Source organism: Triticum urartu, chromosome 7 (genome assembly GCF_003073215.2).
Source record: "Triticum urartu cultivar G1812 chromosome 7, Tu2.1, whole genome shotgun sequence".
NCBI lineage: Eukaryota > Viridiplantae > Streptophyta > Magnoliopsida > Poales > Poaceae > Triticum > Triticum urartu.
Window position 1 is genome coordinate 59,478,876 of NC_053028.1, and position 25,951 is coordinate 59,504,826.

At 42.2% G+C, this 25,951-nt stretch overlaps 1 non-coding gene and 1 pseudogene across 1 annotated transcript; both read left to right on the forward strand.

Annotated features, from left to right (window-relative positions):
• Window positions 1–228: 228 nt before the first annotated feature.
• LOC125524062 lies at window positions 229–1,828 on the forward strand (annotated as a pseudogene).
• Window positions 1,829–7,966: 6,138 nt separating this feature from the next.
• Window positions 7,967–8,040, forward strand: TRNAW-CCA. The gene has a single exon. It is a non-coding gene; the product is annotated as a tRNA-Trp (tRNA).
• Window positions 8,041–25,951: the final 17,911 nt, after the last annotated feature.

The following is a 25,951-nucleotide window of genomic DNA, read 5'->3' on the forward strand; positions in this document are numbered from 1 at the left end:
ATGCGAGTGCGAGTGCATATCAAATTATGAGTTATCTCTTGCTTAACTTAGAAATGGGAAGGAGAACGAATCTTCTTCCATCTTAAGACGGTAAAATCCAAGATGTGTACATGTGCTTGCGGGATGAGCTTAATAAATTCTTGGATACCAGATTGAATAATGGTAGTAGTAGTAATTAGAAGAAAAAAATCATAGATTCTATGTTAACCAGAAAGTTCATCAAAGGATTGTTTATGCCATCTCCACAGGGGTCCGTCCGGTTCTTCCTCAAATGGGTTGCCTCAATCTTTATCAAAGTTTTGGTATCTAGCTTATCCAGCTACAGTATAGTATACTCCTTCTTTGCTCGATAGAGCTCTTTGAATCCGCTTCAACTAAATGCGTAAAATAGAGTAATTTCTTCAAAAGCCAGTTTCTTTCGAGAAGGCAGGAGGCCCATAGCGAGTTACAATAGTGCCAGTTCTTGTATGGAAGGCCGTAATTCCGGTAACCTCGACTGCTCTAAGAATGATCCGGGCTAGCCGGGCACATCACATCAAAGTTAGGTCATTTGTTAAAAACATGGCAAATAGCTCAGTTGGTTTGGTAAGGGAGCTATTCTCTCACTTAAACCACTCCCATATTAGGTATTCTATCTCGTCTTAAAGTTCCCCCGCATTACCCATAACTTACCACCTGTATCTCCGGAACTCAAATCACAAAATGACAATGCTTTCGATAGTCTGTACTAAATTACTTTGTATGAATGCACATCTCGGCCGTCAGGTAGCTGATCACCATTTCAAAGTCTATATCCGTGGTTCAAGAAATGGAATTGCTATTCTCGATTCAGACAAGACACTGATTTGTTTACGAAACGCTCTTCATTTTATAGGATCTCCCAGTCGTCAAAAAGGCCGTTCCTTCTTTTTAAAGACCAATCATTTATTTATTTATGAGATAACGAAAGAAATGGCGAGCTACTTAAGAAGCTATTTAAGAAATGTGAATTCTCATTGTTTCGATGATTCTCAATGGAAGATCGGGGCGTTTTTGACCAATTCTTTTGCAAATAAAAAAATTCCATTCAAGAAAGAAGAAGATCAATTTTGGGTTGAACCAACAACCTGATTGTGTGGTTATTCTGAATGCAGATAGAAAGTCTTCGGTCATACTGGAAGCTGATCGATCACAAATACCTATTCCATCCTTAGTTGATTCTACGATCCCATGGGAATCCTATAAAAGAATCACTTATCCCATCCAAGCGAATGATCCTATATAGTTCGTATATCTATTTCGTCATTCAATCATGAAAACAGTGATTCTTGAACAGAATGCGATTAGTAGAGAAGCACAATCTCTCAGAGTCACTTTGAGTACGGGGAAGTCCGCGGGAGGGATGAGATCCGCCTGCTACTCCACCTCTTCTTCTTCCCCAATAGACGAAGAAGAAAATAGGGCCAAGGCACTATTGGAGATGCGCAAAAAATATCCATCGGGAGATGGCGCTGACGCTGACGCTAACGCTCGCAAGGCAGTTTTGTAGGCAATTTCTAAAAATACTTTTTTTTTCGTTGAGCTCATAACCCGGTTTGGGCTGATTGACTCTGAGAGAGATCAAGGGGTCGCGGGCTCACACCTTGCTTTTGCGCATAGGATCGAAGAGATCCTAGAATTTAATGGAAAGAGCAGCGGCTCTCTGAAAGACCTCATTGATCTTAAATTGGATTTGGAAGACGCCTCTAAAAGAGAGGAGATTCTACTTCCATATTTTTCCTCAAAAAAAGAGGCAAAGTCCTAGTGTGATACAAAAAGAAATAATGGGCAAGGGCGGGGAATGATAGGTTCATAGATGTGGTGTAATCAGTTCTTCATTTGAAGAGTTAGTTGGCTGGCCTACCGGCCCACAGATGTAGAGAGGTTGCCCCCACCATCCTCTTGAACTGCAAAATCAAAGCGATTCCTGTTGATGGAAGAAAGGCTAATTTCGTTTGATCCGATCCGCCTATGCCAGTTCGAGTCTGGCGAGTCGCTATCATCTGTTGCCCTAACTTTTTCTATTAGCTCATCTTGTCCGTAGTGATATTTTGGAGAAGGAGCAATTAGCGGCGTGAGAAAGGTAGAAAGAAGCAATCTCGAAAGCTAGTGCTAGTTGTGGCTTTTTGTACTAATCTTGTTTGTTCGGTAGCTCGCATCAGCAACTTGAAAAGGAATAGAAAACAAGGCTATTTCCCCCACACCAGGGGCGGGCATTACGCTCAAGCAGGGGAAGTCAATTTGACTGCTGCTCGAGAACCTGTTTGAACAAGAAGAAGTAGCATGGCTCCAGCAGGGCAGAGCCAATTGGCTACGACATGGTGACCGAAATACAATTTTTTTCCACCACTTTGCAATTGCAAGAAAAAAGAGGAATCTGATCAAGTACTTGATGAGAGATACTGGAGATCGAATAGAAGGTAATGACTTACTCGATGCACATATTTAGGGCTATTTCTCTCATTTGTTTAATACGCAATTCTCTTCGATAAGAAGGGTTCTCTTGTGTTCCAGGGTTGATTAAGCGTCTGGTGGAACAGAGATACATTGTGTGAGGCCAAATTGCCTGACGAATTGATGAATATGGCTCAATATAGACTGGTCCAGGTATACCGGTCAGTCTTGAGCCACCAGGATAGCCTTCCACATATCTTGTTCCTCCCTTGAGTGGTAACTCTTTTCTAACCTTAGAATCCTGAACCAATTTGCTCCAAAGACTCTGTCATTGAAAGGAGTCCATAGGTTGATAAAATAGGTTTTCATGAAAACCACACGTAGATAGAAAAGGTAAGAGTTACACGTGCCAGAAGCGAGGAATACCGCTCGGAAGCACGATTGAACCTGTCCTCATTCACTGCTATCTCCATATATTGGATGCCAAGCTTGAAAGGGTAATGGTCCGAGAGGATGGGGCCGTAGTCTTCTATTACGCACGCTACGCAGACGATATGGTCTTCGGCTTACCGAGAGGGGATAAGTCCACGCGAGTCACCCAGGGTCTCAAAAATGTCTTAGCTAGAGTCCTTAGGGAGCTCCTACAGGGCTTCACTTCTACTGAAATTTCCAGAAAATAACCAGGGAGGCTACAAATTATCGGCTTGCCCCTGTCTCTGAAAAGTGAAGGTCAGCTCCACGTGGGTATTCCATCCAAACGATGAGAGAAGAGGATGACACTTGTTCGTATTGAAAACCAGAGATGAAGGGAAAGAGGTTTGATTGGAACATGTTCTACAAGAACTCCTGTGTAGAACACGCCCGTTTCTATTCTATGGGCTGGCTTCAGGCCAACCCTACTGCTGAAGTAGAAAGCATCATATTCCGGTTTTTCCAACACTTGATCAGGAACCGGGCGCAGAAATTCCTTGAAGAGAAGGGGATGCCTACAACCAATGCCTAAATAAAGGCATATGTTGAAAAGTGCAACTACTAATAGATTCAGTAAAGGAAGGCCCGGAATGGGCTGAGCTACTGCCCGAAATAGAAGAGGACGACTAGAGTAGAGGAGCCTAATTCCAATCCAAACAATTAACGAGGGAGTCTAATTATTTTTCCGTTCTTGATTGTTTCAATTGCACTTTCTTCATTGGAGGGTTGCTTGGAAAGTGCGATAGTTACGGCGCTTGGAGTATACGGATTGAATTCTTCCTTCTTCTATAGGTCTTTCTGGGCGGCGAGACGGAAAAAAGGTGTAGAGAGGGAGAAGGTACATAAAAAGGATTTCTAAGGTAGAAAAGAGGCATCCACCAGTCATTGAGAACAGCTAATCCCAGAATTAGCAGGCCGGTATGCGAAGAGAATTCGGTATTGGATCCGCGAGTCCAGGTGAAGAACAGTCCAATATGGGTGGATTACCTTTTTCTGAAGGATAAGTCTGGGACTGACTGAACTGAATGTATAGCGTCAAGATAAGAAGCACGGTAGTCGAAGATGTACCTTGTGGGGTGGGGTACGAGTAGACCAGACCAATGATGAAAAGCATAGATACGAGCATGGCCTCCCTGTCTCAAAAGCAGGCCGCCAAGGGTGCTCGCATGAAGCATTTCTCACTCATAAATAAGTAGTTATCACAAATTTAGAAACATGCTCTGATTTTTCTTATCGAATTTCATTCAGATTTTCCAGTATTCGGAGTTGCTTGGGAAAAGGTCTAGTCAGGGTCGGTTCTGTTCGGAGTTTCGGGTTGATCGGAAAAAAACACCTTAATTAAGACTTTTGTATAGTTTGTGTCAACCTGAGTTTGGTTAAGTGCCCGCCCGCCTAGATAGATACATAAGTGTCAGTTTGAATGAAGTCAAGTGTAAACCGTGTCAACAACGAGAAATTGAAGTGTAAATATGGATGGTTTGAAGTGGAAACCTTAACATGCAAAAGTGTCTACCTCATTAGAAAAGCAAGTATCTACCGGCGATATATTCATTCGAGTATCAACCGGCGTCAACCAGTTGTCAAACTCCAAATATTTCCTTCGTAGGGGCATGAGGAAGTTGCTAAACCGGTTGTAAAGTGGCTCCGATAAAAACCATCATTGCTTTATTTTTTTACATTTCATCTAGTAACATGCATGAATGGATATGGTGGGTAAGATTTGAAAACGTTTGACATCAACCGGGCTCTACTTTGCTTTTACTTTACTTCACTTGCCAGGTCATTGTTGTTGATATTGAGGTGAGGACTCTCTCTTTATTCTCGTTTTATTTCTCACTAAATGATCTAACAAACGCATGATTTGATTACTAAATACTGAGTCATTGAACGGATATTTGAGTAAATTCACCTTTTTCTATGAAAGCAAGGATTGGGCTGGGTTGCTTATTCGTCATCACGGAGCAACCCGGTACCTTTTCTTAGGCGAGCGACTGAGACGAGAGCTTTCAATTATGCCGTTTTGGTCAAATCCCAGGGCTCTTTCTGATTTGATTAAATACTTCTATGTTGTATGATAATAGAAAGTCAAGATCTCACTCGCTTTTTCTGCTTTGTATTCTCGGCTGTTGCCTTTTTCCACATCGATTGCTATATGAGTTCCATCCTCAACCTATCTATGCTCAAAGAACTGGATCACGGAACTCCCAGCCCTTCGCCCCAAGGCTACGAAAACGTTTCTACTCCCTTTCCCTTCCCAACGTCATATCTTTCTTCGACAAGAAGGAAAGATCACTCTCTATCTAAATGATAGAACCACTGGCACGGTACCTTTCACATTGGTAAGTCAAATCCTGGTGAAGACATCACGAGCAATGACACGACGACATCATCTCCACTTCGTAGCCCATCGGTCTTCATTCATTGAAGCCAGGGCATTGACTGACTTTCAGCGATCGCTATAAGAAAGACATAAAAAAAGTTCTCCTAAACCTGTTCCTTTCCGTTACTACTACATGGAATTGGAAGTCTAGGAGCAGGACTAACCTTTTTCTTTCATTTAAATAAAGTCGAGATGTAGCTTTCTCTATCTCAGTAAATTATTCCACCTCCATTCATTGGAGAACAAAGCGTTATCTGATTAGATCCTTGCTTCAAACTCAACCAAATCAAGTTTCCAAAATAGATGTGGAAGAGGCAAAGGGAAGAGCGGGGTTGCTGAATTGTTTCTTAGAGCCGGACGAAACATCTATCTCTATTTACAATACCCTTACCCCCAAGAAAACTTTGTCGAAAAAGGTTTTCATCGTAATAGGGATTGCACCTCAACATGGCAGCCCTCAATTCTGCCAATTGTGTGTGAGTTGTACTCTTCTAGGCTTCCTCTTTGCCTCAAGTGATTAAACTCATCAACTACACCAACCACATTTCTTACCTCAAACCTCTCTACAATCTCTTGAATTCACTCTTGCCAAGATACTTGTCCCCTATTCACTAAGAAACTGTTGTACCAGCTTTCAGCTCTCCCCCTAAGGTGCATAGCCGAAAGTTCTACCTTGTACCAATCCGTAACTTGGTACACCGGAAAATAATGTTCACACTTTTGTATCCAAGACCTGGCCCCTTCAAATATTGGAAAATAAACTCTAGGAGGTTGATGTATCTGCTGCCCATATTGATATTGATTTTGCGGCCTTTGTTCTTGCAGGTATTGGTACGGGTCATGTTGTTGAGTTGGAAGCAGTTGGTTAATGTAAGTATATATTGGCACTTCTGGTTTCATGGAATTTCCAGCATAGGGCAAATGTATTGGTTGGGAAAATTGGATATTTGGTATTGAATTGGGTCTTGGTTGTGGTGGTGGAGGTGCAGGATTAGGTCTAATATTATCATGTTTTGAGCTGTGAGGAAGGCCATAGGTGGCTGGAAACAAGTGTTCGTGCCAAGGTTTTGAGGGGTATAGAGAGGGTTATTTTTGTGATTGGGTCTTTTAGTTGCTTTGCTACTAGAGTTCTAGGTGGTCAGGGGTTTAAAGGTCTGGAATAGGTGTGAGTGGTGGTCGTATTCAGTACCAATGGTATGGTAATTGGAGGTTCGGGTGGTTCAGGCCTAGGATAAGAGCTAGAGGCTTGTTGAGGGGTAGGCATGGTTTCAACTTCACTGGCAACAGCTAGTAGGGACATTTGTTGTGGTGTTCTAGGAAAATGAACCATATTGCCCCTAGTTGTGTTAATCGAGCTATGCTCTTCTTCAACGCTCCGCGCCTTCCAAAAAGTAGTTTTGTTGCTTGCGCTTTAATTTAGGAGTTTCAACTTAACTAGCATATGTGCATTTGGGTTGTTGGCATATGTCGGCTACATACTGGATGCTTTTCCATCATTGTTCGACTTGCACAGAAACAATGGGTCCCTTCTGGTTTATTTTTCTCCCTCCAAGTTTGTTCTTCACTGTAATGTGTGTCAACTCAACAAGAGTGAGCACACCCTTCCTGCTAGTCTTCTTCAACCTTTGTCTGTTCCATTACAACCTGGGTCTTCTATTTCAATGGATTTTATTGAGGCACTCCCCAAGTTTTATGGTTATAGCTCAATACTTGTGGTCGTGGACCATTTCACTGGCTCATTTCATTCCTCTATCTCACCCTTTTAGCTGTATACCCTATCTTGTATCCAGTAGTAAGTCTACTCTTCTTACCCCCCTCTCCTCTACCTTTTGTGGCCCATCTATTAGCTTTTTGACCATCTTTGAGTCATAGCGAGACGGCTCTATCTCTTTTCACAAGTACAGCCGTAAGTACAATTGCGGGCGTCAACGATCAGCAGTACTGAGCTACGGAAAGTATATTGAATTATAGCTACGGAAAGTCTATTGAAAGGACCTAATTATTGCTCTATATATCAATATAGTGGGGCTTCATTCATAAGATTTATAAACTTCCATAATATTTTCTCTATGGTGAAGTAATTTCATCGATAACCACTAAACGATTAAGTAGCGATGTATGCAAAGCTAGACAACAAACATTTCATAATACACTCGTTCTGCATATCTTTAGGATAAAAGATAAAACTGCGAAAAAATCCGTTTTCCTAAATAAAAAGATCAAGAAATCTATTATGTATGGTTCTTATTTCGTTGAAAACGTTTCCATGAGACTTTCTTTCATTGAAGAAGTCCATGACTTGTTCTAGGTGATATGAGGTTGAACAGGCTTTAGAAAAAAAGCAAAGAAGGGTACATGAGGGTGGAATAAAAATCAAAAAGATGACCCCTTCTTTCTTCCTGAGCATTACCGATAAATATTCATTCTTTATACGTTAGGTTGGGTTCAGATGTATATCATTTATTATATGAAACCAAAAGGAAGAAATGACAAGAAAGTTGTATATAGATGGAGGAATAAATTATGATGTGGAAAACAAGATAGGGGTTCAAATCCTGTCATCCCTACCTATTACTTCTCCTATGGGCAGTAACGAGGGATCAATTGAGATCGATTCAAATTGGACAAAATTCAGAGTTTCATTTTTCTATATGCATGAGGTACAAAAATCATCCTTTTCTTTACTGCTTTATCTCCCGGAAAGCGCTCTTAGTTCAGTTCGGTAGAACGTGTGTCTCCAAAACCCAATGTCGTAGGTTCAAATCCTACAGAGCGTGATTCTGTTCTTGTTATGTCGAATCCAAAAAAAAAGAACTTATATAAATATAAGAAAATGAGACAGTAATGAGGTCCATATCGTCATCGTAATAAAAAGAAAGATCTGCAAGCATTCTTTATGGGAGTCGGGGCTTTCTGATTTGAAGTTGCTGGAAAAGGACCTCTGTGATCGGTTGATCATTAGTCGTTTTTTTAAGGTAAGCGGGCAGGGGTTTCTTGATCGAAACCGAACTTCAATTCCACCCAGCTCAGATTCTATGCAGCAGTGGGGAAGACCTGTTTATACTTTTATTGAGAATTCCATTTCTTCCTGCCGCACCCCAATTCTTTCCCAGTAGTTGAAAATTGATATGATATCTTGAATCCAGGGGGCTCCTATGTTCTGGGCAGAGGCATTGATGCGGGCTATTAGAATAAGGTGGTAAGGTCCAGGCATCTTCAAACCCCACATATGCCCTCTTTGATCTAGTAAGGGGAATGAAAGAAACAGGAATGTTGCACAGTAAAGTGTCAGCACTCATCCCCAAACTCCATAGGCCCCGCAATAGAAAGAGTTTACTTCGGTGCCGGAGAGCCGAAACCGCTAACCGAAACAAGACATATTCACTTTGACCACAGCCACCCGCACTTGCCTACCCGACTGGCTATTTTAGCTATTCTCTCTTCAACCTTCCTCTAACCTAAAATAGTCGTACCGCTCCCCCTTTAGAGATAGATTTCTTTATTCTCTAAGCTAGCTAAACGCCCGAAACATAATAAGCTAAGCCTCCGTCGATTTAGCCAAAGCAGGCCTGGAGAAAATAATGGGAGTCAGTGTCCCTTAAACGCCTTGTTTCCTCTTCTTTACGGTGGCTTCTTCTTAAATGAAAGAAGATCTCTGCTGCGCTTATTCCTTCAAACTCGAAAACAGTGGTTATTACGACACCAGGTGAAATAGCTGCTTTTTCTTCTCTTCCTCCCCTCGACCTATTGAAGTTGCGCTCACCCGCAGCCCTAAGCCCTACAGTTCCTTCGCTTACCGCCTAATCTTAATCTATTGCCCTGCCTCCAAGAGAAGAAATGGCACCAACCGATACAATGGCAGCTAGTTCCAGGGAAGCTGCTTCAATGGAAGTTGGATTGCCTAGTTGCTTTTGAGTTCGATTTGAACTAGTTTCCAAGCTTTTTTTTCATCCATGCCTATAAGTATAATTATCTTTTCCAATCCGAGTGTTCCATCGGACTTACTCCATTTGCTTCTAGGGTCCATTTGCTTCTAGGGATAGATAGGGCTGGAGTCGTCAGTGCTAGAATGAAATGTGAATGAGAGCATAGATTGATTGTCTTACTGCATGTACGTATAGTAACCAAATAATAATACTAAGGGTCCCTAATACTAATCTCGACATGAGAGGAACGTGTCCTCTCGGCCTTGATATATACTAACAAATATGGTTTTTTCACTCAGACATGAGAGGTGAGATCAATTATATGATGGAGACAGATGGAGGAGCAGAAAGTGAGAGATTATGGCGTGAAACACATGTAAGGTGTACAACTCTTGAGACGGATGCATCGAGGTGCCGGCCTGTGAGAACGCTCGTCATAGTGTTGCGCCATAATTTTGTGATGGGTCTTTCGTTTTAAAATTAGGAGTTTTTCGGGTCTAGTTTACCGGTCCGTCAATAAATGCGTAAGAAAAGTGAAATAGTTGATGTGATGGATGTGCCCAGTATCGATCAAACATCGGCTCGATGCAGGATTTCAATAGAACGGAAAACATCGTAAGTAGTAGAGGGATAGGTACTTATTCCCGGCCAGCGGTATCATTGCTGCTCCCCGCCTAATGCGGATCATTGTGTAATGCTTATGTGAAATCTCAATCCAAAACGGATTCGTTTCGTTGGAAAAACCAACGCCGACGTCAAGATCAGTCTCCTTTCCTTTCAAAAGTGAGCGAGCAGAGCTTACTTTTCCGTGCTACCCCATCCCATGTTACCGTTTCAAAATAACAATCCTCTCTTATTATATGCTTCATCTACCGAACCTGATTTGACACTCATTTTCATACTTTTTTTTATATTATCTCCTCTGACGAAGACGAATTGGCAGAAATTTCCTTTTTGCTGCGCGAGTGCAGTTTCTATGATCTCAATTGCCAAATGGCTCTCGAGTTTATAAATCTTATGAACGAAGCCCCACTATATTGATATATAGAGCAATAATTAGGTCCTTTCAATAGACTTTCCGTAGCTATAATTCGATAGACTTTCCGTAGCTCAGTACTGCTGATCGTTGACGCCCGCAACTGTACTTACGGCTGTACTTGTGAAAAGAGATAGAGCCGTCTCGCTATCACTCAAAGATGGTCAAAAAGCTAATAGATGGGCCACAAAAGGTAGAGGAGAGGGGGTAAGAAGAGTAGACTTACTACTGGATACAAGATAGTCTGAGTACACACAGATGTACATGTACATGACTACTCGCCATCCTATATGACTCAACAACAGAACAACACGCAAGACACTGATATGAATTTTGAAGTTGTACTAGTAGTCTAGGACTAGGAGTGAGATGCATCAAGAATAGAAACTCAACATGAGGTTTGCTGTCAGGTACATGCCTGCTGGCAAAAAGATGTCTGTTCAAGATGAAATTTGCTGCCAGTAGTAGCGTCACTACTGTGTTTGTAGACGGCATCGTTTACAATTTACCACTTTGCCAGAAGCATTGTCAGCGTTTCCAGTATTTAAGAAACTCAACTTTCAATCCTTTTGGAGTTTTGGAGGATGGGAGTCATTTGAAGGAACTAAACGAAAAGGACGGGAGATAATGTTCCTCAATTTGGTACACTGGTTCTTTTCAAATGTAGAAATTTGACATCATTACCAGGGGAATCAACCTTCCCTAACCTCCAGTTTTTCCATATCGAGGATTGTCCAGAGTTCACATGTGCGTTGCTAGTAGTGTGGCTTTATTGACCACATTGGATCTGTGTGTCACATATGAAGACAGGGAAGCAATCTCAGCAGCGGCTAAGCATAGTTTGAGTCAAGTGCTGGTGGATGGCAATGAAGATTCTAATCATCTTTGAGTCATCTGTATTCGAGCTATTTGCTTGTTTTGTCCAGCTCGAAAGTTTGTATGCTATAAGATGCGGCACACTTGTCCACCGGCCAGAGAAAGAGTTTCAAAGCTTGGTTCTTGGGAACCTAGAGATTCGGGGTGCAATAAGCTCTAGATACGCACAACATCCTCTTGAGCCATCAACATCTTCAGAAAGGAGTCAGATCTTGCAAAACATGCAGTTTCTAGAGATAAATGGTTGTGAAAGCTTGTTAGAGATCTTCAATGCGTATGAATCTCTCAGGGCAATTCAAATCTATGAGCGTAGTAAGGTTGACTCCATATTCGGCATGAGGCTGCCGCAGCAGGGCGAGCGAGCATTGTCGGTTTCACAAGGGGCAGTGTCATCCTCATCAACTGGAGGCAAGGAAGAGCATTTCCTCTATCCATTTCTAGAATCTCAAAAACTAAAACAACGGCAGAGCTTAACGTCAGCGTTTCTCGATCTTTCCCGTCCATGAAGTCTACCCACCATGAAAGATGCAGATCCCAGTCACCCCTAAAGGATGGGCCACAAGCATATACCCATATCTCCAATTTCTCTGCATCAGAAACTGCCCTGCTATCAAGACACTCCCCACATGCCTGCAGCAGCGACTGGGCATCTTGCATAAGAACTAGATGCGCAATATGAAGGTATGGGCAAACTTCAGTTTCCTTCTCTGTTAATTAATTTGCCAAACTCCAGAAACAAAGTCACACATGTCTTATTCGTGCATGTAAAATTACTAGTTAGTGAAAAAAAAGTAGTTAAGAAAATTACAACATATATGGCATGACTAGCTAGCTAGTACAGACGAACATGTGAGCAAATATTTCTTCCACCTAAATTCCCTTTCAATATTGATGGTTCACGTTTAATTCTAACGCCAGTGTTGATACGTATGAGCAGGACATAGACTATGAAAGCCCAAGACATGGAAAAATGTCATTAGTAAGAACTAATGTGCTGTAGGTCCAAAGTACTCTCCCCAAGGACTTGCAGAACATGATGTCCGTACCAGCAGCCGACCACCGTACATGAACAAAGCTGCTGCTTTCCCTACGTTGGTGTGCCATGATTGTCGTCTGGCTGTCATTCCGACTAGCTCAGATGTACTTCTCTATGTACGAAGCTTGAACAATCATTCATGTATGTGTGATGATATTCGTTTTCGATAATGCACTTGCGTGTGGCTTCTTATTCAGAACTTGGCGAGGTCTTCCTTTTCTAAAAAAAGAACTTGGCGAGGTCTCAATTTTCCTCCTAGTGAGCTGCACTTGTGTGCGTGATCGTACGCGAAAATGAGGTCCATACAATTTTTTTATGTTAATTCCTGAGAGAAATACACAATTATGCATGAATATATTTATGTTTTGTTTTCCACATCCTGCGGCTACAGCAAAGCTGAAGCACAGACAACTGTGTTCTTTGTGTATGAGTAACGATGTAGTATGTAGCTTCTGAGCTACGAGTACACTCGATGTAGTTGTAAAAAAATCAGCAGTTTGAGCCTTTGAGGTATATTTTTTTACTTGAAACATCTAAGTTATCCGGCAGATGCTAATGCTATGAGTAACAGGGTAGACTTTACACAATATGCAGCTGCATCAACACCTGAGTGGTGTGGTGGCAAAACACTACAGCCAATTTTCAGAAACTATTGAGTCAATTCTGAAACTTTAGCTAACATGGATCGTTATTATAATCGAAAAAAAGAATACCTATAGATCGCTGTGTATGATTGATGTGACATTTAGGATGACCGATTGCTCATAATCCTGTAGAATCTTTTTTTTTTCGAATACCTAATCCTGTAGAATCTATAAGAACCACAACTTGATTATAATGACATATATAATTTTCACTGGCATACACATAAGACTGTAGAACCCAGTATTGAATGCTGATCACTGAAAGGTTCCATAAGCTGCATTGTTCTGTACTGGAAACTGCAAACTAGAACTTATGAAGATTGCATCTGGATCCTGGATAACTAACACTTAAACAGACCAATTGGGTTTTCCTCTGACACTTGTTTGAATTCTGGAACAATTTCCACAGAACTAACCAAAGCAGTCCAAAAATGCTCTGCCTGACGGAATTACACTTTCCTTTACTATGGTTTACTGCTTGCGTACCTTCTAGTCCAGCCTTTGAGGTTGTGGTTCCACCTTCTTGCTCCACTGGTGCCACATCTTCTGGAGCACAGATCTGGGCGCCCGCCATCCGCTCCTCAACCTGCATATCGTCGTTGACCTCTTCTAGCACCATCAGTAACTGGTTTGGCATCTTTCTCCAGATTTATTTTGTGTTGACATAGAGTGGGACTAATGCCCTTAATATCATCAAGAGTATAATCCAATAGCAGCACCGTGCTTCTTCAGAGTTTTCAATAATTTCTCTTCTTCATGCTTTGAAAGGTTAACACTAATAATAACAGGATATATCTTCTTTTCATTAAGATAAGCATATTTAAGATTATCAGGCAAAGGTTTAAGCTCAAACACGGGATCACCCTTGGGTGGAGGAGGATCCCCTAAGATTTCAGCAGGCAAGTTGTGTTTCAGAATACGTCCTTGTTTAAAGAATACATCATCTATTTCCCTTCTTTCATTCATAAACATATCATTTTCATGGTCTAGCAAATATTGTTCTAAAGGATCATTAGGAGTCACAGCAATAGAAGCAAGACCAATAATTTCATCCTTACTAGGAAATTCCTCATCACGGTGTTGTCTACGAAATTTAGAGAAGTTAAACTCGTGAGACATATTACCTAGACCAATAGTAACAACATCTTTTTCGTTGTCTATCTTAGCATTAATAGTGTTCAAGAAGGGTCTACCAAATATAATGGGACAATAGCTATCTTGTGGGGAACCAAGAACAAGAAAATCAGCAGGATATTTAGTTTTCCCACACAAAACTTCAACATCTCTAACAATCCCAATTTGTGAAATAGTATCTCTATTGGCAAGTTTAATTGTGATATCAATTTCTTCTAACTCAGCAGGTGTAATATCATGCATAATTTCTTGATATAAAGAAATAGGTATTGCACTAGCACTAGCACTCATATCACATAAGCCATGATAACAATGATCTCCTATTTTAACAGAAATAACAGGCATGCCTATAACAGGTCTAGGTTTATCTTTAGCACCAGGCTTAGCAATTCTAGCAGTTTCATTGCAGAAGTAAATAACATGCCCATCAATATTATCAGCCAACAGATCCTTAACAATAGCAATATTAGGTTCAACTTTAACTTGTTCAGGCGTGTATACGTTTTAATATTACTTTTGTTGACAACAGTTGAAGCTTTAGCAAGATCCTTTATCCTAACAGGGAAAGATGGTTTCTCAACATAAGCAGTAGGAACAATAGGATCATTATAAGTGATAGTCTTTTCTTCAACTTTAATAGGTGCAACTACTTTCACTTCTATGGGAGGATTATATTTAAACCACTTCTCCTTAGGGAGATCAACGTGAGCAGCAAAAGATTCACAAAAAGAAGCTACTATCTCAGAGTCAAGTCCATATTTAGTGCTAAATTTACAGAAAGCATCGGTATCCATAAAAGATTTAACACAATCAAACTTAGGTGTTATACCTGACTCTTTATCTTTGTCGAGATCCCAATCTTCAGAGTTGAGTTTAATTCTTTCCAATAAATTCCATTTGAATTCAATAGTCTTCATCATAAAGGAACCAGTACAAGAAGTATCGAGCATGGAGCGATTGTTGTCGAAAAGCCGAACATAAAATATTTGAATAATCATTTCTCTCGAGAGCTCATGATTGGGGCATCTATATAACATTGACTTAAGCCTCTCCCAAGCTTGAGCGATGCTTTCTCCTTCGCGAGGCAAAAAATTATATATGTAATTACGATCACGATGAACAAGATGCATAGGATAAAACTTCTGATGAAATTCCAATTTCAACCGTTTGTAGTCCCATGGTCCCATATCATCACATAGCCTATACCATGTCAATGCATCTCCCTTCAAAGATAAAGGGAAGACCTTCTTCTTGATAACATCATCGGGCATACCTGCAAGCTTAAATAATGCACAAACTTCATCCACATAGATTAGGTGTAAATCGGGATGCAATGTTCCATCTCCTGCAAAAGGATTAGCTAGCAGTTTCTCTATCATACCCGAAGGAATTTCAAAGTAAAAAATTTCATTTTCAGTAGGTTCAATAGGTTGAGGAGCAACTCTTTGGTTTACTGGTCGGAGTGAAGATAGCCCGAACAAGCCCCTTAGAGGATTACTTTCCATAGTAACAAGTGACAGTAAATTTCAGCACACTATATAAATTTTTCCTTGCCAAATTCCACCTACCAGAGGCGCTTCATTCCCCGGCAACGGCGCCACATGTTAAAGAGCGATTGGAGAAACGGTTGAGCAGTTGGAAAGGCAAGTTGCTCTCCATTGGAGGGTGACTAGTTTTGATCAATTCTGTTCTCACAAACATGGTTCTCTACATGCTCTCATTTTTTCAAATTCCCAAAGGGGTTCTGCAAAGACTGGATTACTTTAGATCCAGATTCTTTTGGCAAGGAGATAGTGAAAATAAAAAGTATGGGCTAACAAAATGGAGTGTGGTTTGTCGACCAAAAGACCAGGGAGGTTTAGGTGTTCAAGACCTCCAGGTTAAGAATGATGCCTTGCTCAGTAAATGGCTGTTCAAGCTACTTACCGAGGATGGTGTTTGGCAAACCCTGTTGCGCAATAAGTATCTAGGCCAAAAAGCGTTGTCCCAGGCATATTGGAAACCTGGTGACTCATATTTTTGGTCTGGTCTGATGGCGGTAAAGAAATATCTATTCCGCTTTGGATCCTCTAGAGTCGACCTGCAGGCATGCAAGCTTGAGTATTCTATAGTCTCACCTAAATAGCTTGGCGTAATCATGGTCATAGCTGTTTCCTGTGTGAAATTGTTATCCGCTCACAATTCCACACAACATACGAGCCGGAAGCATAAAGTGTAAAGCCTGGGGTGCCTAATGAGCATTCGCGATAAAGGACGGCTCCGAGATACGTTTTGGGGAGGACATGTGGCTAGGAAACACCACTCTTCAGGAACAATATCCGGCCTTGTACCGAGTTGTACGCGATAAGAATGATACTCTTGCGCACGTGCTCAGCTCCTCCCCGCTAAATGTATCATTTAGGAGGGATTTGGTTGGCCTCCGCTTTGCGTCATGGCAACATCTTCTATCCCGTTTGGATTCGGTTAACTTGACACAAGGGAGGGATGTGTTTCGGAATCTCACTACATCTGGTCTCAGTTTATGTACGTGCACTCTCGCACTCAGAGTCATTGGAATAATAATAAACTAATATGAATCAAAGATGCCACTAAAAAATAAGATTTTCATGTGGTATCTTCGGAGAGGAGTTGCTAACAAAAGACAACCTCGCTCGACGCAACTGGCAAGGAAGTAAGAAGTGTAGTTGTACTCATGACGAGACAATTAAACACCTCTTCTTTCAGTGCAAGTTCGCGCGTTCTATATGGTCAGTCATCCAAATAGCGTCCAATTTGTATCCACCAACAAGTGTGCCAATATATATGGTCACTGGCTTGATGGAATACCAAATACTTTTAGTACGCTAATACGGTGGGAGCGTCTGCCTTATTATGGTCGCTTTGGCTATGTAGAAATGATTGTGTTTTTAATGGCAAACCTCTTCTTCTATGCAGGTTATTTACCGTTGTACGTACTGGCTTCGTATGTGGTCTAATTTGCATAGAACCGGAGTATCAATCGCTGTTCAAGGCGGTGTGTATGCGGTTGGAGCGGGTGGCCAGGGAGGTTTTTACCCAACATGGGTGACAACATAATCTCCGGATCGGTCCACCTCCTCCGTCGACATTGGCATAGTTTTGGACTCATATGGCTTTACTGTTGCCGACTTGTCTCTTTTTTTTACATACTTTGCTAGACTCTTCGTTAAGGCTGTGTGCATCTTAACTATGCAGAGGCCGGGTGTCACTCATTATGCTTTGTATCCACTTGATGCTACATTATGAGTTAATAAAAGCGCCCTTTATCGAAAAAAGAACATCATGGTCTTGGCTGAGGCCCCTGTTCTATTCGACCGTTCGCTAGGAAATGTCAATTTCAGGGTGGAAAGAACGTCGGCAATGATAAGACATTTTTTTATTGTCTATTCACGTTGTAGAGAAGTAGTTGAGATGAGCCTGTATGAACTCCAGTCATGCAAGTAGGTGCAAGGAGTGACTGGCGATGGCTCATCGACCAACTGATGTGGGCATACTTATCTTGTGAATTGAGGATGAATTCTTCATGGAGGCGGACAAGACGCCCATGCTGCAGATAACAATATAAATATGCCGCATACAAACAGAAGCCCACATATAAACTCCATCCCATACAAACTCAAGATGTCAACCTGTGAGAGCCCATATACAATGCACACGAAACACCACAGTTCGGGCTTCAACTCATACTCCCAAGGCATTCCCATCTATCATACAGAGTCTCTTTTTCAGGCTGGGACCTATATTCCCGATGCATCCTATTCATAGTCTCTAATATTGAATCCCACCATGAACCACGCGGATACACCCCAATGACCATCGTCCTCGTATATCCAGGAAGGTAGTCACTCTTCTGTCCCTACTAACAATTACAACTCGACAAGAGAAGTTTATCCGGGATGGAGCACACGAAGGTCAAAAGGGAAACTGTTCAACTAGGGATGATGGAACATTGTGTAGTAGTAGCTGTGCAATTATATATTATCCGACTACACCACCATAAATAGAACATAATTAAATACAATGAAAGTTGAGCTACTAATTTTGACTTTAAGTGCAAATAATGAGTAGATCGTGGTGAACTGCCCAAGAATATACGGTACAATTATGAATGGCATTCACACCAAAGAAAACTAACGTAGACATGGCTACATGTACCACTAGCAATCTAAGAGCATCTCTACCTGATCCTCAAAACCGGTAAAAGGAGTAAAAAAATATGTTTTAGGGAGCTAAACCAGACCTAGCCGAACACTTATCTGGTTTAGCACCAAAAAAATTATATTCCTCCCATTGACCATCACTAATATTTACCGAGATGCGGCTGAATCTGAGGATAAAAATCCCCCCCCCCACAGTGCCGCATCTCTCTCTCTCTCTCTCTCTCTCTCTCTCTCTCTCTCTCGCACCACATTGACCTGGCACACCAGCACCGCAGCCACCACGCTCCCCCGCCAGCACTTTCAATAGACCGGCATTGCCCCCGAAATTGCGGGATCCAGCCGTCTGAGGTCCCCGCCGCCACTTAGAAGCATGGACACGCATCGTGCTGCGCAACCAACCCAAGGACGTGGCAGCGCAGCCTCCTCCCACTGCTTCATCAACATGCCGCCACCTAAGAAGAAGAACCGTGACGTGCGGCAGTGGCTGTGGGGAATGCGGGTGTCAGAAATCAAGGATAGGGACACGATCCAACGCTACTTGTTTGTCTCCTTCCAAACGGAGAAGCTAGCCGTGAGGGCGTACAATGTGAAGGCAGTGGGTCTCTATGGCAACTTGACGAATATCAACTTCCCCCTCAGCAACCGGGAGGTCCTGGAGTTCGTCACCATTGACCCTCGAGTGGTCTCCCGTGGCGAGGAGCTGGAGAATCGGGAGGCCTTCAAGCGGCTCGATGTGGCGCACACCCATGAGGAGTACCTAGCCAAGCTTTGCCGGAATCATCAAGGGTTTGTCACCAAGGACTCTTGATTTCTCGAGTAATACAAGAAGGGGGCTATTGACGAGGCGGGGCTGTCTGGTGGGGAGGTCATCATCCTTTGCTCCAGCGACTCTGGCTCCTCTGTCTGATTGAACACATTCAAATCCATTTTGCCAGAACGGCTTCGCCATCCAGAGCTAGGCTGTAGCAGAGTATTTTTGACATAGAAATTTGCAAAATACATACGGATCTGAATGTGGCAGACCCGTTGACTAAACTTCTCTCACAAGCAAAACATGATCACACCTTAGTACTCTTTGGGTGTTAATCACATAGCGATGTGAACTAGATTACTGAATCTAGTAAACCCTTTGGGTGTTGGTCCCATGGCGATGTGAACTATGGATGTTAATCACATGATGATGTGAACTATCGATGTTAATCACATGGTGATGTGATCTAGATTATTAACTCTAGTGCAAGTGGGAGACTGAAGGAAATATGCCCTAGAGGAAATAATAAAGTTATTATTTATTTCCTTATTTCATGATAAATGTTTATTATTCATGCTAGAATTGTATTAACCGAAAACATAATACATGTGTGAATACATAGACAAACAGAGTGTCACTAGTATGCCTCTACTTGACTAGCTCATTAATCAAAGATGGTTATGTTTCCTAACCATAGACAAAGAGTTGTTATTTGATTAATGGGATCACATCATTGGATGAATGATCTGATTGACTTAACCCATTCCGTTAGCTTACCACTTGATCATTTAGTTATGTTGCTATTGCTTTCTTCATGACTTATACATGTTCCTATGACTATGAGATTATGCAACTCCCGTTTGCCGGAGGAACGCTTTGGGTGCTACCAAACGTCACAACGTAACTGGGTGATTATAAAGGAGCATTACAGGTGTCTCCAAAGGTAGATGTTGGGTTGGCGTATTTCGAGATTAGGATTTGTCACTCCGATTGTCGGGGAGGTATCTCTGGGCCCTCTCGGTAATACACATCATATAAGCCTTGCAAGCATTACAACTAATATGTTAGTTGTGAGATGATGTATTACGGAACGAGTAAAGAGACTTGCCGGTAACGAGATTGAACTAGGTATTGGATACCGACGATCGAATCTCGGGCAAGTAACATACCGATGACAAAGGGAACAACGTATGTTGTTATGCGGTCTGACCGATAAAGATCTTCATAGAATATGTAGGAGCCAATATGGGCATCCAGGTCCCGCTATTGGTTATTGACCGGAGACGTGTCTCGGTCATGTCTACATTGTTCTCGAACCCGTAGGGTCCGCACGCTTAAGGTTACGATGACAGTTTCATTATGAGTTTATGATTTTGATGTACCGAAGGTTGTTCGGAGTCCCGGATGTGATCACGGACATGACGAGGAGTCTCGAAATGGTCGAGACGTAAAGATTGATATATTGGAAGCCTATGTTTGGACATCGGAAGTGTTCCGGGTGAAATCGGGATTTTACCGGAGTACCGGGAGGGTTACCGGAACCCCCCAGGAGCCATATGGGCCTTCATGGGCCTTAGTGGAAAGGAGAAAGGGGCAGTCCAAGGTGGCTGCGCCACTTCCCCCTCCCCTAGTCCTATTAGGACTAGGAGAAGGTGGCCGGCCCCCCTCTCTCCCTTCCCCTCCGAGGAATCCTAGTTGGACTAGGATTGGGGGGAGGAATCCTACTCCCAGAGGGAGTAGGACTCTCCTGCGCCTCCCCTCCTTGGCCGGACAGCCCTCCCCCTTGGCTCCTTTATATACGGAGGCCGGGGGCACCTCTAGACACACAAGTTGATCCACGTGATCTATTCCTTAGCCGTGTGCGGTGCCCCCTGCCACCATATACCTCGATAATACTGTAGCGGAGTTTAGGCGAAGCCCTGCTGCTGTAGTTCATCAAGATCGTCACCACACCGTCGTGCTGACGAAACTCTTCCCCGACACTTTGCTGGATCGGAGTCCGGGGATCGTCATCAAGCTGAACGTGTGCTCGAACTTGGAGGTGCCGTAGTTTCGGTGCTTGATCGGTTGGATCATGAAGACGTACGACTACTTCATCTACGTTGTGTGATCGCTTCCGCAGTCGGTCTGCGTTGGGTACGTAGACAACACTCTCCCCCTCGTTGCAATGCATCACATGATCTTGCGTGTGCGTAGGAAATTTTTTGAAATTACTACGAAACCCAACAGTGGTATCAGAGCCTAGGTTATTTATGTTGATGTTATATGCACGAGTAGAACACAAGTGAGTTGTGGACGATACAAGTCATACTACCTACCAGCATGTCATACTTTGGTTCGGCGGTATTGTTGGACGAGACGACCCGGACCAACCTTACGCGTACGCTTACGCGAGACCGGTTCCCTCGACGTGCTTTGCACATAGATGGCTTGCGGGCGACTGTCTCTCCAACTTTAGTTGAACCGAGTATGGCTACGCCCGGTCCTGCGAAGGTTAAAACGGAGTCTATTTGACAAACTATTGTTGTGGTTTTGATGCGTAGGTGAGATTGGTTCTTACTTAAGCCCGTAGCAGCCACGTAAAACTTGCAACAACAAAGTAGAGGACGTCTAACTTGTTTTTGCAGGGCATGTTGTGATGTGATATGGTCAAGACATGATGCTGAATTTTATTGTATGAGATGATCATGTTTTGTAACCGAGTTATCGGCAACTGGCAGGAGCCATATGGTTGTCGCTTTATTGTATGCAATGCAATCGCGATGTAATGCTTTACTACTAAACGGTAGTGATAGTCGTGGAAGCATAAGATTGGCGAGACGACAACGATGCTACGATGGAGATCAAGGTGTCACGCCGGTGACGATGGTGATCATGACGGTGCTTCGGAGATGGAGATCACAAGCACAAGATGATGATGGCCATATCATATCACTTATATTGATTGCATGTGATGTTTATCTTTTTATGCATCTTATCTTGCTTTGTTTGACGGTAGCATTATAAGATGATCTCTCACTAAATTATCAAGAAGTGTTCTCCCTGAGTATGCACCCTTGCGAAAGTTCTTCGTGCTGAGACACCACGTGATGATCGGGTGTGATAGGCTCTACGTTCAAATACAACGGGTGCAAAACAGTTGCACACGCAGAATACTCAGGTTATACTTGACGAGCCAAGCATATACAGATATGGCCTCGGAACACGGAGACCGAAAGGTCGAGCGTGAATCATATAGTAGATATGATCAACATAATGATGTTCACCGATGAAACTACTCCATCTCACGTGATGATCGGACATGGTTTAGTTGATTTGGATCACGTAATCACTTAGAGGATTAGAGGGATGTCTATCTAAGTGGGAGTTCTTAAGTAATATGATTAATTGAACTTAAATTTATCATGAACTTAGTACCTGATAGTATCTTGCTTGTTTATGTTGATTGTAGATAGATGGCTCGTGCTGTTGTTCCGTTGAATTTTAATGCGTTCCTTGAGAAAGCAAAGTTGAAAGATGATGGTAGCAATTACACGGACTGGGTCCGTAACTTGAGGATTATCCTCATTGTTGCACAGAAAAATTACGTCCTGGAAGCACCGCTGGGTGCCAGGCCTGCTGCTGGAGCAACACCAGATGTTATGAACGTCTGGCAGAGCAAAGCTGATGACTACTCGATAGTTCAGTGTGCCATGCTTTACGGCTTAGAATCGGGACTTCAACGACGTTTTGAACATCATGGAGCATATGAGATGTTCCAGGAGTTGAAGTTAATATTTCAAGCAAATGCCCGAATTGAGAGATATGAAGTCTCCAATAAATTCTATAGCTGCAAGATGGAGGAGAACAGTTCTGTCAGTGAGCATATACTCAAAATGTCTGGGTATAATAATCACTTGATTCAATTGGGAGTTAATCTTCCGGATGATTGCGTCATTGACAGAATTCTCCAATCACTGCCACCGAGCTACAAGAGCTTCGTGATGAACTATAATATGCAAGGGATGAACAAGACTATTCCCGAGCTCTTCGCAATGCTGAAAGCTGCGGAGGTAGAAATCAAAAAGGAGCATCAAGTGTTGATGGTTAACAAAACCACTAGTTTCATGAAAAAGGGCAAAGGGAAGAAGAAGGGCAACTTCAAGAAGAACAGCAAACAAGTTGCTGCTCAGGAGAAGAAACCCAAGTCTGGACCTAAGCCTGAAACTGAGTGCTTCTACTGCAAGCAGACTGGTCACTGGAAGCGGAACTGCCCCAAGTATTTGGCGGATAAGAAGGATGGCAAGGTGAACAAAGGTATATGTGATATACATGTTATTGATGTGTACCTTACTAATGCTCGCAGTAGCACCTAGGTATTTGATACTGGTTCTGTTGCTAATATTTGCAACTCGAAACAGGGGCTACGGATTAAGCGAAGATAGGCTAAGGACGAGGTGACGATGCGCGTGGGAAACGGTTCCAAAGTCGATGTGATCGCGGTCGGCACGCTACCTCTACATCTACCTTCGGGATTAATATTAGACCTAAATAATTGTTATTTGGTGCCAGCGTTGAGCATGAACATTATATCTGGATCTTGTTTAATGCGAGATGGTTATTCATTTAAATCAGAGAATAATGGTTGTTCTATTTATATGAGTAATATCTTTTATGGTCATGCACCCTTGAAGAGTGGTCTATTTTTATTGAATCTCGATAGTAATAATACACATATTCATAATGTTGAAGCCAAAAGATGCAGAGTTGATAATGAAAGTGCAACTTATTTGTGGCACTGTCGTTTAGGTCATATCGGTGTAAAGCGCATGAAGAAACTCCATACTGATGGACTTTTGGAACCACTTGATTATGAATCACTTGGTACTTGCGAACCGTGTCTCATGGGCAAGATGACTAAAACACCGTTCTCCGGTACTATGGAGAGAGCAACAGATTTGTTGGAAATCATACATACCGATGTATGTGGTCCGATGAATATTGAGGCTCGTGGCGGATATCGTTATTTTCTCACCTTAACAAATGATTTGAGCAGATATGGATATATCTACTTAATGAAACATAAGTCTGAAACATTTGAAAAGTTCAAAGAATTTCAGAGTGAAGTTGAAAATCATCGTAACAAGAAAATAAAGTTTCTACGATCTGATCGTGGAGGAGAATATTTGAGTTATGAGTTTGGTGTACATTTGAAAAACTGTGGAATAGTTTCGCAACTCACGCCACCCGGAACACCACAGCGTAATGGTGTGTCCGAACGTCGTAATCGTACTTTACTAGATATGGTGCGATCTATGATGTCTCTTATTGATTTACCGCTATCATTTTGGGGATACGCTTTAGAGACGGCCGCATTCACGTTAAATAGGGCACCATCAAAATCCGTTGAGACGACGCCTTATGAACTATGGTTTGGCAAAAAAACCAAAGTTGTCGTTTCTGAAAGTTTGGGGCTGCGATGCTTATGTGAAAAAGCTTCAACCTGATAAGCTCGAACCCAAATTGGAGAAATGTGTCTTCATAGGATATCCAAAGGAAACTATTGGACACACCTTCTATCACAGATCCGAAGGCAAGACTTTTGTTGCTAAATTCGGAAACTTTCTTGAGAAGGAGTTTCTCTCGAAAGAAGTGAGTGGGAGGAAAGTAGAACTTGACGAGGTAACTGTACCTGCTCCCTTATTGGAAAGTAGTACATCACAGAAAACTGTTTCTGCGACACTTACACCAATAAGTGAGGAAGTTAATGATAATGATCATGAAACTTCAGAACAAGATACTACTGAACCTCGTAGATCAACCAGAGTAAGATCCGCACCAGAGTGGTACGGTAATCCAGTTCTGGAAATCATGTTACTAGATCATGATGAACCTACGAACTATGAAGAAGCGATGGTGAGCCCAGATTCCGCAAAGTGGCTTGATCTATGTATGAGAACAAAGTATGGACAAAGTATGGACTTTGGTTGACTTGCCCGATGATCGGCAAGCAATTGAGAATAAATGGATCTTTAAGAAGAAGACTGACGCTGATGGTAATGTTACTGTCTACAAAGCTCGACCTGTCGCAAAAGGTTTTCGACAAGTTCAAGGGATTGACTACGATGAGACCTTCTCACCCGTAGCGATGCTTAAGTCCGTCCGAATCATGTTAGCGATTACCGCGTTTTATGATTATGAAATTTGGCAGATGGATGTCAAAACTGCATTCCTGAATGGATTTCTGGAAGAAGAGTTGTATATGATGCAACCGGAAGGTTTTGTCGATCCAAAGGGAGCTAACAAAGTGTGCAAGCTCCAGCGATCCATTTATGGACTGGTGCAAGCCTCTCGGAGTTGGAATAAACGCTTTGATAGTGTGATCAAAGCATTTGGTTTTATACAGACTTTCGGAGAAGCCTGTATTTACAAGAAAGTGAGTGGGAGCTCTGTAGCATTTCTGATATTATATGTGGATGACATATTACTAATTGGAAATGATATAGAATTTCTGGATAGCATAAAGGGATACTTGAATAAAAGTTTTTCAATGAAAGACCTCGGTGAAGCTGCTTACATATTAGGCATTAAGATCTATAGAGATAGATCAAGACGCTTAATTGGACTTCCACAAAACACATACCTTGACAAAATTTTGAAGAAGTTCAAAATGGATCAAGCAAAGAAAGGATTCTTGCCTGTGTTATAAGGTGTGAAGTTGAGTAAGACTCAATGCCCGACCACTGCAGAAGATAGAGAGAATATGAAAGATGTTCCCTATGCATTAGCCATAGGCTCTATCATGTATGCAATGCTGTGTACCAGACCTGATGTGTGCCTTGCTATAAGTTTAGCAGGGAGGTATCAAAGTAATCCAGGAGTGGATCACTGGACAGCGGTCAAGAACATCCTGAAATACCTGAAAAGGACTAAGGATATGTTTCTCGTATATGGAGGTGACAAAGAGCTCACCGTAAAAGGTTACGTTGATGCAAGCTTTGACACTAATCCGGACGATTCTAAATCACAAATCGGATACGTGTTTACATTAAACGGTGGAGCTGTCAGTTGGTGCAGTTCTAAACAAAGCATCGTAGCGGGATCTACATGTGAAGCGGAGTACATAGC